The 13,050-nt window shown below is 36.4% G+C and overlaps 1 long non-coding RNA gene across 1 annotated transcript in view; it reads right to left on the minus strand.

Moving 5' to 3' along the window:
- Positions 1-2,048: 2,048 nt before the first annotated feature.
- LOC143672787 (uncharacterized) overlaps positions 2,049-13,050 on the minus strand; it is a 71,047-nt gene continuing 60,045 nt past the window's right edge. The window contains exon 6 of the long non-coding RNA XR_013170030.1: positions 2,049-2,255. This is a non-coding gene — a long non-coding RNA (uncharacterized LOC143672787). The remainder of the gene's footprint in view (positions 2,256-13,050) is intronic.

Raw genomic sequence — 13,050 nt, forward strand, 5'->3', positions numbered from 1 at the left:
CCATTCCCCCATGGGGGCTGCACGTTACCAGAGTACGTGCATCTGGGGCCGCCGCACAGCTACCAGATGGGTACCGCTGGGTGCGACACAAAGTAGTCGCAGAAGAGGGTCTCTCTAACAGACCTCCTCTGGCTCTTCTGGGGCACATGAGATTTGCATAAGGGTCGGCTCAGCACATACCCTTCCCCTGAAATTCTGAGCCTCAAGTGCAAGGGGAATCTCATCCCTACCCCTCCCAGCAAAGGTTAATGCCCACCACCTGTCACACAGGTGAGCCTTTAAAAGGAAAAGGAGAGGAATTGTGGCATATTTCTCAGGGACTGGAGCCTAGCCATGCTTAAAATTTTTTAATCCTTCTCTCCCTCTCTACATTCACTCTCTGCCCTCCGTACCTGTAACCCCCCCTCTGTTCCCCCCTTCCCCCTCTTGTTGTAGACCGCCCATTTCCGTAGCTCACCACTAAACCGCAAGCCTTCCTGTTATTCTCTTCACTCCTCTATACCTAACCTAAGCCCTCAGCCTAGCAACTGCCTCCTGCCTTGTGTGATTGGCTGTCCCTTCCTGACGTGTGCGCCCAAAACGCCACCCCTCCCCAAGAGTACTTAAGCCCCACGCTTACCCCGCTCTGGGTCGTCCGAGCCCCGGGGTCTTCGGACCCCAGACATCTCACTCCTCGGGTTCCCGGGTGGCCCATCCCGGAGTGTAACAATAAAAGCTTAAAACCCGCATCTGGCCTGAGTGATGACTTCTCGCGACCGCCGGCTGGGGAAAGCGCCGGCTCCAGCTTACCCAGGTTAATTCCTGCGAGCTCGCCCCAAACCCACCCAGTGTACCAGTCGCGCGGCCCGGCTGAAGCTATCAGCGGCACAGTGACACAAGGTATACAAGTCACTCTTATTGTGCTGGTTGGGCCAAGGGCTCAGAAGATACCTCTCACAGTCCACGGTCAGTCTTGTAGAACTTTGGAATGTGGAGAGCTCATTATCCTTATTCTTATGAGTTTACCTATTACTGTAGAGTTCAGCTCCACAGCCCTTGGTCTAGATTCTTTTACAATAAAATGATCAGATTTTTTTCTTAGCATCTACATTTAGTATGTCATTATAACAGATAAGGCAATAGTGTCAATATGGACATGTTTAACATTTGGAAGATCCAGGAATGGGTAGGGATATACTTAAAGAAATAACTAACCCATCATATAAAAACATTAAGTATATTTTAATATTCAGATTAATTTGATTACTCATTTTCCCCTCAATCTACTACTATATGTACCTTGTAATAAACTGTGAAGAATTATTCAATATAAAAATTAACTGATTGTTAGGTAAATTCAGTTTTCCCTAATGCAAGACATTTTACATTAGTATTAATCCTGAGAAGGTTTTACCCTATCTCCAACCCATTTAATCATCACTATCACTGTTACCATACGACAATTTTTTTCATATCTTTTTTTCCTGATTAGGGAATTTGTGGGTTTAGAGAATGATCTTGCAAAAAACACAAGATTCCCATATGCCATACTAATATTAGCACTTATATTGTTGTTAAAAATTTGTTACAAGTGATGATAGCATATTTTTATAATTGTTATATTAACTATAGTCCATGGCTTAACTTAGGGTTCCCTATTTGTGCAATGTAGCTGTATGGAATTTTAAAAAAACTTCATTCTGTTACCATATATACATATATACCATATATACTATTTTAATCACATTCAAATACATATTTCAGTGCTCTTAATGACATTCTCAATGTTATGATTTCAAAACCCCAATCCATTATCACAACATTGACATTATTCTAAATAGGATGTTTTAATATTTTAAGCCTGTTCTCCCAATTCCCTATCCCCATCCCATTCCCTGGTAACTTATGATTTTGGTTCTTATTTCATATGATAGTTGAATCATATGTGTATGTGTATATATATACATGCACACATGCATACATATATATTATACTATAACATTTATTTTGGTATGTTCATGGTACAATTCACTTCATTACAGAAGAAAAAACTAATATTCACAGAGGTGCTCAATATGTCTTCCAAACAGAATCAGCTATTATAACAGATATTATTACATACTGCATATATTATTGGGACAGGTATCATTGAAGATGCTTTTGATAGTTGTTACTGGGTTCCAAGTCATTTGGGGAAATGTCAGTTATCATGCTTCAGTTCATGGCCTTTTACTGGGGTGAGTCTTCATTGACTGTTTTGTCCATTGGTTGTCTGCCTACAGGGAGAACATGGATATTATTTAGATAGTTCCTGTAACTTCTGACTATATTAAAGGATGTGTCTTATTCTTTCTATTCTTGAGAGGAGGATACTATTAGTACATTGATATAAGAAGTGTCCTCAGATAATTGTATAAGTTTGGAAGTCCATGAGATTCACATAGATGTGCCCCTTGAGCCACAGAATCTAAGACATAATGCCACTGCCCATGGCTACTTTGACCTTATCTATTTCAAAAGAGTCAAGAAGTTCTGTTAATTCAGGGTGCATACTCTTTCAAAGCACTAAGTCTTAGCATTATTCAGCATTATTTATCAAGTCTGCTGGATCCACTTCACTAAAACTTTATCATCTTTTCAGACTTACTCTCATCCTTTGCCTTCCTCTTGGAAGAGAAAAATCCTTCTAATCTTATTATAGCTTATACATTTTCTAACTAATAAATCTTCTAGTGAATGAATGCTGCTCACCATTCAAAGAACAATGATGGCTAGATCAGCACCTTTCTTTCCCTAAAGTCCTTTCTGTCTTTGGGATAATGTTGTCTAATCCACCATGCATGTTGTTCCCATTGTGAATGCATGGCCTAAAGGAAGGTAGGATATATGCTTTGTATCTAACTTAGGGTTAGATGAGTGGTAGGTTCACTTAAATGGTATTTAGCTTGAGTATATTATCAAGTTCTCCCATAGCCTTCTCAGCTTCCAAAAGCAGTGTGATCTTGGCCAACAATTAGATCCATCCTTCTGGGAATCTGATGTAATTATGCTAAGAGATACAGCTGATTCTCATATTTTTAGTAGTTAGGTTCTATAAAGTAATAGTGAACATTGAATTAACACCTATTGAAAAATTGCTTATAGGGAAAATCCAGAATTAAGTTCCTGCTAGCCTCTTGTCACAATATTTCTATCAACCATTCACTTCATAATCTTATTTTTTCTGTTTCTTTTTTTATGATGAAAGAAGAAGTAAAACTTATTCTTCATAGACAACAGGATTGTGCACTGAGAAATTCCACAAGAATCTACAAAAGAACTGTTTGAATTAGTAATAATTAATTTAGCAGGACAACTGTATACAACAATGTCAACATATTAAAAATCAATTTTAGTAATGCATATCAATCCTATCAAATTAGAAAACAAAATTTACAAAAGATACCACTTGTACCATCATCAGAAATAATAGTTAAGCAAAAATATAATAAAATATTTATAAGACCTCTACATAGAAAGCTATAAAATACCTTTGTGCAAAATTAAATGTTTATATAATGGTGAACTTTAAAATGTCCATGGAAAGGAAAGTTCAACATTGAGATGTTTCTTGATTCTCCCCAAACTGATCCACAGACCCAACATAATCTTATTAAACTTCCAACACTGCTTTTGTTCAGAAAATTGACAAACTGATTCTAAAATTTATATGTAAATACAAAGAATGCAATGGGCTAAGAATAGTGAAGAAATTCTTTATGAAGTACAAAGTTGGAGACTGTATACTTACAGATATCAAAACTTAATTTAAAACCACAGCAATTAAAACCATTTTCCTGGGATAAGAATGGATAAAATTATATTGGAAAGCAATAGATGAAGGAGGAACAGAGGAAAATACTTACATTAGACAGAAGATATACATATTACAAATATCAAAGGAGTAACATTTATTTTAAGAGGATGAGAATTTATTTTTTTAATTCTTACAGACAATAAGAAAAAGAGACAACCCAGATACACATGGACAAAAGTTTCAAGGTGGCACTTTTGAAAAGGTATGTTGTAGTCAAAGAGCATATAAAATTGTTCAACACTGGTAGCCATTAATGAAACACAAACCAAATATCACAATGAGTGTGCCAGTTTGAAAGGATCATTTTCTAAGGAAAAGCCTTGTTTCAATACCATTCCATCTTGTGGAAGCTGCCATTTCTTTTCATTTCTATTCAATACTGTAGGTTGGAAACTTGATTAGATTACATGTGACACATCTATTGTGAGTATTAACCTTTGATTATAGGGAGAAATGACTCCACCCATTGAAGGTGGGTCTTGACTTGTTTATTGAAATCCTTTAAATGAGGAAATATTTTGGAAAGAATCACAAAAACAATGGAGCCATTAGAACCATGAGAGCTCAAATTCAACTTTGGAGATGAAGAAGGAAATATCCCTGGGAGGGCTCATGAATAAAGAAGACTGGAGAGAAAGCTAGCAGGCATGTTCATGTTCACCGTGTGCCTTTCCAGTTGAGAGAAAAAGCCTGAACTCCATCGACCTTTCTTGAGTAAAGTAATCTCTTGTTGGTGCCCTGATTTGGACATTTTTATAGACTTGCTTAAATTTGGACATTTTCACAGCCTTAGAACTGTAAATTTGCAACTTAATAAATTCCCCCCTTTTAAAAGCCACTCTGTTTGTGGTATATCACCTTCCAGCAGCTGGCAAACTAGAACAACAAGCTATCTCCAGTCACACATCAGAGTGCCTAAAAGTTCCCAATTGACAATATTTAGTGTTGCAGAGGATGTAGAGAACCCTCATACACTGTTGGTGGGAATGCAAACTGATATAATCAATTTGATAAACTGGTAATGTCTTCTAAAGCTGAACATATACATACTCTGTGATAAAGTGATTCCACTCCATAGAGATTCTGATGATCCATGGGTCAAACTAAGCACTAGAAATCACAACTTTTTCTATAGTCATAAAGTGGATTCATACAGTATTTATGATTTTGTATCTGGCTTATTTCACTCAGCATTATGTCCTCAAGACTCATCTATCTTGTAATGTGGCTCAGGATGCCACTTCATCTTATTGCTGCATAATATTCCATCATATGTATGTACCCCATTTTGTTAATCCACTCATCCATTGATGGGCACTTGGATTGTTTCCATCTTTTAGTGATTGTTAATAATGCCTTTATGAACATCAGTGTGAAAATGATGGTTCATGTCACTGCTTTCAGATCTTCCGGGTATATACCAGGTTAATGGTATTACCATGTCATATGGGAACTTGATATTTAGTCTGCAAAGAAACCACCAAACTGTCTTCTATAATGGCTATACCATTATATATTCCCACCAGCAGTGCATAAGCTTCCAATTTCTCTACTTCCTCACCAACATTTGTAATTTGCTGTTTGTTTAATAGCAGCCATTCTTATAAGGATGAGGTGGTATCCCATTGTAGTCTTTTCCTGCAGTTCCATTATAGCTAATGAAAATGACCTTCATGTACTTTTTGTCCATCTGTATTTGCTCATCAGAAAAATGACTATTCATGTCTTTAATCCATTTAACTATTGGGTTGTTTGTTCTTTTGTTGTCGAGTTCTATGTTTTCTTTAGGTACACAGAATATAAAACATTTATCTGATGTGTGATTTCCAAATATTTTCCCCCATTGAGTATGTCATTACCTTTTTGACAAATTATTATGAGGTACAAATGCCTTTGATTTTGAGGAATCCAATTTGTCTACTTTTTCTTTTGTTCCTTTTGATTTTTGTGTAAAATTTAGAGTGCTTCCTCCTTGAAGATGTTTCCTTATGTTTTCATCTAGGACCTTTATGGTACTGGTTCTATTATTTTGATCCACTTTGAATTAATTTTTGTATAGGGTGTAAGGTAAAGGTCCTCTTTCTTTCTTTTTTTCTTCCTTGTTTTCCTGGCTATTGATATTCAGTTTTCCCATGCCCCTTTATTGAAAAGATTCTTTTTTCCTGGTTCAGTGGATTTGAAGGACTTGTTGAAGATCAGTTGACTATAGATTTGGTGGTCTATTACTGCACTCTCAATTCATTTCATTGGTCAGTACTCTATCTTTGTGCCAGTACCATCTTCTTTTGACCACTGTGGCTTTATAATAAACTTTGGAATCAGGAACTGTTAATTTTCCCACTTCACTCATTTTTTTTCAGATACTTTTAGTTTTGCAAGATCTCTTTCCCTTTCATATGACTTTGCTAACCAGCTTTTCCAAGTCTTCGATGTAGGCTGTTGGAATTTTCATTGGTACCTCACTGAATCTGTAGATAAGCCTGGGTAGAACTGACAAGCCAACTATATTAAATAACTTTGTTCTTGAGCAGGGAATATCTTTCCACATATTTAGATCCTCTTTCATTTCTTTTAACAAAGTTATGTAGTTTTCTGTTTACAAGTGCTTTCTGTTCCTAGTTAAGATCATTTCTAGATATTTTATACCTTTAGCTGCTATTTTGAATGGATTTTTTTCCTTCACTGACTCCTCAGTTAGGTGGTCACAGCTTGTGAATAGAGAAGTTATGGATTTTTCACATTAATTTTATATTCTGTCACCCTGTTGAATTTGTGTGGTCACAGCTTGTGAATAGAGAAGTTATGGATTTTTCACATTAATTTTATATTCTGGCACCTTGCTGAATTTGTTTATTAACCCAAGTAACTCTGCTGTAGATTTCTAAGGATTTTCCAACTACAGTATCATGTCATCACCAAGCAGCTGAAGTTTTACTTCTTCATTTCCACTTTGGATGCCCTTTACTTCTTTTTCCTGCCTGATTGATCTAGCTAGAACAATGTTGAATAATAGTGGTGACAGAGGGCATCCTTGTCTCATTCCCAATTTTAGGGGGTGAGCTTCCAGTCTCTCACTATAGAGTATGATACTGTTTGTGGGTTTTTCATATATGCCCTTTATCATACTGAGGAAGTTACCTTTGATTCCAACATTTTGAAGTGCTTTTATCAGAAAAGGATGTTTAATTTTGTCAAAATCCTTCTCCACACCAATCAAGATGATCATGTGATTTTCCCCTTTAAATGTGTTACCATGATGTATTATATTAATTGATTTTCTTGCCATCCTTACATTCCTAGTATAAAACCCACTTTATTGTAGTGTATAATTCTTTTAATGTGTTGTTGGATTTGATTTGGTAGTATTTTGTTTAGAATTTTTGCTTCTATGTTCATTAGGGAGATTGGCTTTTAGTTTTCCTTTCTTATAACATCTTTACCTGGTTATGGTATTAAAGTGATGTTGGTGTCATAAAATGAGTTAATTAGTGTTCTTATTTCCTCAGTTTTTAGTTCTGTTTGGAATATTTGCTAGAACTCCTTGTGAAGTCGTCTGGTCCTGGGCTTTATTTTGTAGGAAGATTCTTGATGACTGATAGAAGCTCTTTACTTTTTTATTGCTTTTTTGATATCTTCTATTTATTCTTGATTTACTATAGCTTGTTCATATGTTTCCAGGAATTTGTCCATTTCATCTGCATTGTTTAGTTTGTTGGTGTGTCGTTGTTCGTGGTATCCTCTTATGATTATTCTCTTTTTATTTCTACAGGGTCTGTGGTAACAACTGCCCTCTCATTTCTGATTTTCTTTACTTGCATCCTCTCTCTTTTTTCTTTGTCAGCCTTGCTAATGGCTCATTGATTTTATTGAATTTCTCTAAGAACCAACTTTTGTATTTATTCATTTTTTCTATTAGTCTTCTGTTCTGCCATTCATTTATCTCTGTTTTAATTCTTATATTTCTCTTATTTTATTTGCTTTGAGTTTAGTTTGCTGTTCCCTCTCAAGTTTCTTCATGTGAGCAGTTAAGTCCTCAATTGTAGCTCTTTCTTCTTTTTTAATATAGGCATTTAGAGCAATAAATATTCCCCTCAAAACAGCTTTTGCTGCATCCCATAAGTTCTAATATGTTGTATTCTCATTTTCACTCATCTCCAGATAGCTACTGATTTCTCTAGCGATTTCTTCTTTGACCCACTTGTTATTTAAGAGTGTGTTATTTAATCTCCATGTATTTGTAAAAGTTCTTGTTCTTTGGAGGTTATTGATTTCCTACTTCATTCTATTGTGATCAGAGATAGTTGTTTGAATAATTTCAATGTTTTTGATTTATTAAAATTGTTTTGTGCCCCAGCACATGATCTATATTGGATAATGTTCCATGAGCACTACAGAAGAATACATATCCTTGTGTTTTGGGGTGTAATTACCTATACATGTCTATAAGATCTAATACATTTATCAATTTGTTTAAGTTCTCTATTTCCTTGTTGATCCCTGTTGGTTTTTTCTCTCTATAGAGGAGAGTGTTGTATTGGATTCTTCTCCTGTTATTGTTGAAATATCTATCACTCCCTTCAGTTTTGCCAATGTCTTTTTCATATATTTTGGAGCTCCTTGATTGGGAACAGACATTTAAGTTTGTTATTTCTTCTTGGTTAATTGTCCCTTTACTAAAATGTAGTATCCTTCCTTGTCTCTTATGTTGTCTTTACATTTAAAGTCTATTTTGTCTAATATTAGTATAGCTGCTCTTGCTTTCTTTTGGTTACAGCTTATGTGAAACTTCTTTCCCTATTCTTTCACTTGCAATCTATTTGTATACTTTTGTCCAAGATGAGTCTCTTGTAAGCAGCATATAATTGGATTATATTTCTTAATCCATTCTGTCTATCTGTCTTTTAGTTGATAAATTTAGCCCATTAACATTCAAAGTTATTACTGTAAAGGTGTTTCTTAAAACCACCATCTTATCCTTTGGAACTTATTTGTCAGATCTGTATATTTTTTCCCATTTTTTTATGTCCTTTAGTTTACTCTTACCGGTACTCTTCAGTTCAGTGTCATCCTCCATATCTCCTTTTCATGTGTATTTTTTCAGCCAGTAGAAATTCTTTAATATTTCTTGTAGCACTGGTCTTTTTTTTTTTTTTTACAAATTCTCTAAGGATTTTTTTGTCTGTGAAAATTTTAATCTCTTCCTTAGTTTTGGAGGACAATTTGGCTTGTACAAAATTCTTGGCTGGAAGTCTTTCTCTTTCAGGATCTTAAGTATATCACACCACTGCCTTCTCATCTCAATAGTATCAGTGGAGTAGCCTGAACACAGTCTTATGTGGTTTCTCTTACATGCAGTAGATTGTTTTTCTCTTACTCATCAAAATTTCTGCTTCTCATCAAAATTGGACTGGCTAATCAGTATGTGTCTTGGGAAAGACCTATTTGGGTTTATTCTATTTGGAGTTCATTGAGCTTCCTTGATTTACATATTTATGTCCTTTATGTCTATTTACAATCTGTGATATTTCCCCCCATTATATCTTCAATTAATTTTTCTGGCCCTTTACTCTTCTCTTCTCCCTCTGGAACACTAATGATTCTTCTATTTGTGCACTTTGTTTTGTCCATCATTTCCTTGAGATCCAATTCAAAATTTTCCACCTTTTTGACAATTTACTTTTTTGTGTGCTTAAAATCAGCTGTCCTGTCCTCTAGTTCACTCTTTCTTCTTCTACCTCTTCAAATCTGCTTTTGTGTGTCTCTAAAATATTTTTGATTTGGTCTAACAGCATCTTTAATCTCTGTGATTAACTGCTGTTTTTCTATTTATTCTTTCAAATTCCACTTTATGCTCTTCTAGTGTCTTCTTGATCTCTTTTATGTCATTGGCTACTCCATTGATTTCATTTAGCAGAGTTAATATCTTTGAATAGTTCTTTCAATGTTCGTGTCTCCTATGGTGTTCTAATTCACTTATTAAGCTGGGCTATACTTGTCTTTCTCTTGATATTCTTAGTGATCTTCTGTGCTTTTGAGGCATGTATGTATCTTGACAAGGTTACCTTGGAAGTTGATTTCCTTCAGTCCTCTAAAGCTTTTATTTGTTGAATGGATGTGGAACAGGATGCAGGGTGTGTGGTAGGGCACAAAAGTGAAAGGTTGCAGGGCAGGTATAGGCACAGGTTCGGGATGTGATGCTGGTGCCTGTGAGTATGGGATGCATGGTCTCTGTGTTTCTTTTTAAAGACTTCTTACTTAACATATGTTGCTGATTCATTACTATTGTATTCATGGCCAGCAGCACAATAACTCATGCCCAAATGAAGCTAATTTAAGGTATACATTTTCTCTGTAAAGCACATCACAGCATTCTCCAGGAACCCCCATTACCCCAGCCCCCAGTACATGTACTTGTCCCCCACCTCCACCCCAACTGCAGCCCAACCCTCCTCTCCTGCACCCTCCAGAGCACTACCTCCCCCTCCCTGCTCCCTGTAGGCTGTTGTCAGTGTATAAATGTTGTTGGCACTAGCCCTCATATATAAGCTACACTTGTGCAATGCCCATAGTGTTGCACAACCTCATCCTGCTCTCCCTGAGCTCAGCACATCCTTTTCAGCACTACCAGGCCCACATGTGCATGGGCCCCCAATCACATCATTCTGCCCTGGGCACCACACTTTATAGCAATCCTAGAATCATGCATGCACTAGAACTCAGCCTCACTTCCCGGCTTTGAGAAAATGCCAACATGTGCACTGGGCCACATCTGTCCCAACCCATGAAGGCATAATGCCAACCTGCTGCCACAGCTCTGTGCATGTGCACAAACAACCCCATGCCTTAGAACAGCACATAGTTGGATTACACTCCCTAGACCAATGCACTTGCACAGCTACATCATCCCTGGCTGCTGGGTGCCCACTTTCATAAGCATCAACCTAACATCCCCAACCTGTGCCCATACATGCCCTGAAACAAATCACCATGTCCTTTTCCCAGCTGTACATCCATCCCCAAAACACAAGGCCTTAGACTACTGAAAGAAATCAACTTCCAAAGTAAATCAATCAAGATATTTATATGCCATGGAAGACAGTAGAAGATAACTAACCATATCACATTGAAGACAGACAAAGCCCTGCCTAATGACCAAATTAAAACAACAGAGGAGATACAGACATTGGAGCAACTAATCAAAGATGTTCATATAAATCTATTTAATAAAATAAGTGGGGTATCAAATGGCATAAAGCTGATCAAGGAGACAGTTGCAGAGCACAAAGGAATTTGAAAGAATAAATAGAGGGGCGGGCCGCGGTGGCTCAGCGGGCAAGAGTGCTTGCCTGCTATGCCGGAGGACCCCGGTTCGATTCCCGGCCCCAGCCCATGTAAAACAACAAACAAACAAACAAAATATAATAAAACAAGATGTTTCCCTTTAAAAAAAAAAAAAAAAAAAAGAATAAATAGAAAAATTGTGGAAATCACAGAAATTAGGGACTCTGTTGACCAAATAAAAAACACACTAGAGGTACACAACACCAGATTTATAGAGGCAGAGGAAAGAACAAGTGATGCAGAGAACAAGATAATTGACTTTGAAAACTCAAAACCTCAAATGGCAAAAAAGATGGAAAAAATTGAATGGGAACTCAGGGAAATGACAGACAAAACAAAGCATACAAACATAAGAATCATTGGTGTCCCAGAAGGAGAAGAGAGGAGTAAAGGGCCAGGAAGAGTAGTTGACGATATAATAGGGGAAATTTTCCCAAACTTCATAAAGGACATAAAAAAACAAGTCAAAGAAGCCCAAAGAACTCCAAACAGAATAAATCCAAATAGATCTTCCTCAAGGCATGCACTAATCAGTCTGTCAAATATTGAAAAGAAGCAGAAAGCCGTGAAAGCAGCAAGAAAAAAACAATATACTACATACAAATGAAATCAAACAAGACTGAGTTCAAAGTACTCAACTAACACCCTGGAGGTGAAAAGGCAATGGTATGATATATTCAAAATTCTGAAAGAGAAAGACTTCCAGCCAAGAATTCTGCACCCAGCCAAACTGTTTTTCATAGCTGAGGGAAAGATTAAAATTTTCACAGACAAAGAAGTCCTGGAAGAATTTGTCAACAAGAGACCAGCCCTATAAGAAATACTAAAAGGAGTTCTGCTGGCTGAAAAAGAACAGACAAGAGGGGAAAGTCTGGAGGAGGGCACAGAATTGAAGAGTACCAGTAAAGATAATTTAAATAATCCAAAGATCAAGTAAGGAGATTCAATCAGTCATCAAAAATCTTCCCACAAAAAAAGTCCAAGGCCAGATGGTTTCACAGGGGGATTTTATCAAACATTCCAGTAGGAAATAACACTAATCCTGCTTAAACTTTTCCAAAAAAACTGATGAAAAAGGAACTCTACCTAACTCATTTTATGAAGCTAATATCATGTTAATATCAAAACCAGGTAAAGATGCTATAAGAAGTGAAAACTACTGGTCAATCTCCCCAATGAACATGGATGCAAAAATTCTCAATAAAATATTAGTAAATTGAATCCAACAGCACATTAAAAGAATTATGCACCATGACCAAGTGGGGTTTATACCAGAAGTGCAAGGATGGTTCAACACAAGAAAATCAATTAATGTAACACAGCACATTAAAAAATTAAAAGGGAAAAATCACATGATCATCTCAATTGATGCTGAAAAAGCATTTGAAAAAATTCAGCATTTTGTACTGATAAAAGCACACAAAAAGATAAGAATCAAATGTAGCTACCTCAATATGATTAAGGAAATTAAGGAAATAAGATATGAAAAACTGAGAGCCAGCATTGTACTCAATGGAGAGAGATTGAAAACTTTCCCCCTAAGATTACTTACAGGACAAAGATGCCCACTGTTACCACTATTATTCAATATTGTGCTAGAAGTTCTTGCTGGAGCAATAAGGCAGGACAAAGAAATAAAAGGCATCCAAATTGGAAATGAAGAAGTAAAACTCTCATTATTGGCAGATGCTATGATACTATACTTGGAAGATCCTGAGAAATCTACAGCAAAGTACTTGAGCTAATAAACAAATTCAGCGAGGTGGCAGAATATAAAATTAACATGCAAAAATCAGTAGCATTTCTATACACAAGCAATGACCTAGCTGGGTAAACAGTTAAGGAAAAAATTCCTTTCAAAATAGCAACTAAAA

Source organism: Tamandua tetradactyla, assembly GCF_023851605.1.
Source record: "Tamandua tetradactyla isolate mTamTet1 chromosome 15 unlocalized genomic scaffold, mTamTet1.pri SUPER_15_unloc_3, whole genome shotgun sequence".
NCBI lineage: Eukaryota > Metazoa > Chordata > Mammalia > Pilosa > Myrmecophagidae > Tamandua > Tamandua tetradactyla.